Below are 2766 nucleotides of genomic sequence, written 5' to 3' on the forward strand. Positions count from 1 at the left end.
TGATCACGCTTTAACTAATTTTATAAAAGCCTATGATTTAGGAAGCTAAGTATAAAGCTAACAATGACTCATATCAAGCTTCAACAAACGTCTACAAAAAGTCTCCGGTCAGAAGTTATCTAAAGAAGATCACACGACAATAATGCATTACTTTATGTCAAATCAAGATAAAATAACTTTGTCAAGATCTGATCTCTTCAATTGTTCTGAACTCTATCCTGCTCCTCTCAACGTCTTTATGTTAGCTGAGTTTAAAGTACACTTCATGTGCTATAGCTAAAGGCCTTCAATGGCTACTTGTACCATTGGTAGTTTCAATCTTCAAAGGATCTATTCTCAACTTCTATTTAAGAAGAAGATTGAAAACATTCAAATGTTCGTCTCTGACCAAGAATGAATGGGGTTGAAGAATACGTGACTGTGTTCACAAAAATGTGATACCAGTTCACAATATATGTTGAGAGAGAGAGAGAGACTGTATTTATACATAAAACACAGATAAAAGAAACACACACAAAATGGAAAAAATAACCACAAGTGATAAGTGTGTGAGAGTAGAGGGAAAATGATCAAGAAGATCATCAGAATAGAAAGGCACAACAAAGAAGTAAATTTATGCTTGAAGAGAAGATGATTGAAAACTTCAATCTTCCACACTTAGTGTTAGGTTGGTTGTGTTGTGATTGACCTCATTTTGTTAAAACAAGTGCTCTAGCAAGATGTTGGATAAGATGCCTTGACATGTTGGTACGACATCATAGTGTGCCTTGTTTCGCATTCTTGGAAGATTTGTTTCAAGCGTGAGATCATTGAAGATTCACTGAAGATATGATTCACGTATACTATGGTCTAAGAAGTGTATGTTTCTAAAAGCAGCAAAGATCGGTTCGAGCTGTCATACGGTGAACTGACTTTAGGGTGTTTTGCTTTTTATCGCAATGTCGCGGATAGCAAGAGTCGCCACCGACTTTTCTTTTATCCAACAAGGAAAGGTGGAAAAGAACAGGAAAGACCTCAATAGATTTTGGGTTCGGGAGGTACATTATACAAAGGGAAGGTGTTAGCACCCTTTGTATCCATGGTTATCCATGGGCTCTTAATTACTGGATCACTTATATTTTTGTCTGAAAAGTGTCGGTGAATTGCTTAAAAATGTTTGAAAGAGAGTTTAACTTGGTAATGATTCTCGTATGAATGTATACAAAGTATTTATCTCGTTTGATTTTGAAAGCGGTTTAGAAAAGGTTTTGAAAAGGGAATTTAACTTTGTAATGATTCTTGTATGAATGTATACAAAGTGGTTATCTCGTTAAGTTTTGAAAATAGTTTAGAAAAATAGTTTGGAAATGTGTGAGGTGTGAAAAGGTTTTAGGTTATGATCCAGCAATTGAGAGTTATACCTTCCTAAGGTCATTATGAATATTTCCTATCCTTATGAGGGTAAAACTGTCCTTACTATTGAGAAGTAAGTAGTTTTCTCCTTTGGATGTAAAAGGGTCATCGTAGGGTCATCGATTGGTCATTGAAGGCAACAATTGTAAGGATACCTTAGCACTCGAAGGGACGATCATCATTTAACCGTAGGCTACACCGAAGGGTCATCGAGGGGCAAAATCGTATTTTTGAAGGCAACATCCGAGGGACCATGATTTATTTTATGATGATTTAACCGAAGGGTCTTTGCTAAGTGTATCCCCACATTCGCGGGACATGACCGTTATACCATAATACCGTAGGGCAGCAAAGAGAGGTCCAAGATCACATATTTAAAGGCCATATTTTAAAGTTAATTAGGTGATTATGATGAATCTCCACATTAAAGTCAATACATTAAAAATAATACATTAAAATTAATACATTAAAATTAATTATTAAAATTAACACATTAAAATTAATTATTAGAATTTAGGGTGAGCCTCCACAAGGGTATCCCACAAATAAAGTGGAAGACCTAACGGCAATCTTTTCCTGGGACATGTGAACCTTGGCAAAATTCAGCAAACGTGTTAGAATACCAAATCGGGGTGTAATCGAAGATTACACCGCAAAAGAAAATACAGCAGCATGAATGTCAGGCAAAACAGTGCATAATTAACATAGAATAGATCAGGTTACGCATAGAACATAACAAATATCAATGGCTGTCCCGTTCGCCTCTGCCTCGCCTAGCGAAGGCCTAGCGAACACTCGCTACATGCTCGCTTAGCGATGTGCTAGCGAGCGGCTGCGGGTTTTGAATTTCAGAACAGTATGACTTCAACCTGCGGCATGGCTTATGGCATTCAACACATAATTACATGGTTCAGCATTCACAATATTCAGGCACACTTAAATTCACATGCAAAACCTCAAATATGTTTATGAATTCAATTATAATATCACATGCAAGTTAAGAACATAAAGCGGTATCACATGCAAATTAAGAAAATAAAGCGATAATAGTAATGCAAACCTGTTTGCAATCGAATTGCAACCTTGAATTGGCGAGCCGGATTGAGTTGGGCGGCGGTAGCTTCGGGGCGGGGAAGCGGCCTTCAGGGTTTCTTCACTCGGAACTCTCTAAAGTAGCCTCTAGGGTTTCTGTGCCAGGGTTTCCGTCCGTCTTCCTCTGTTTTTCGTCCCCTTTCATTACTGAAGTGCTGGTATTTATAATGCTCTTTTTCATGACCTAATGGGCTCAGAACGAAGCCCGAAATTTTTTGTTGTCTGTCAGCCTCGCTAGGTGAGCTGGTAGCGAACGTTTGCTTCGCTAGGCGAGCGTGTAGC

The sequence above is a fragment of the Lathyrus oleraceus genome, chromosome 1 (assembly GCF_024323335.1).
Source record: "Lathyrus oleraceus cultivar Zhongwan6 chromosome 1, CAAS_Psat_ZW6_1.0, whole genome shotgun sequence".
Lineage (NCBI taxonomy): Eukaryota > Viridiplantae > Streptophyta > Magnoliopsida > Fabales > Fabaceae > Lathyrus > Lathyrus oleraceus.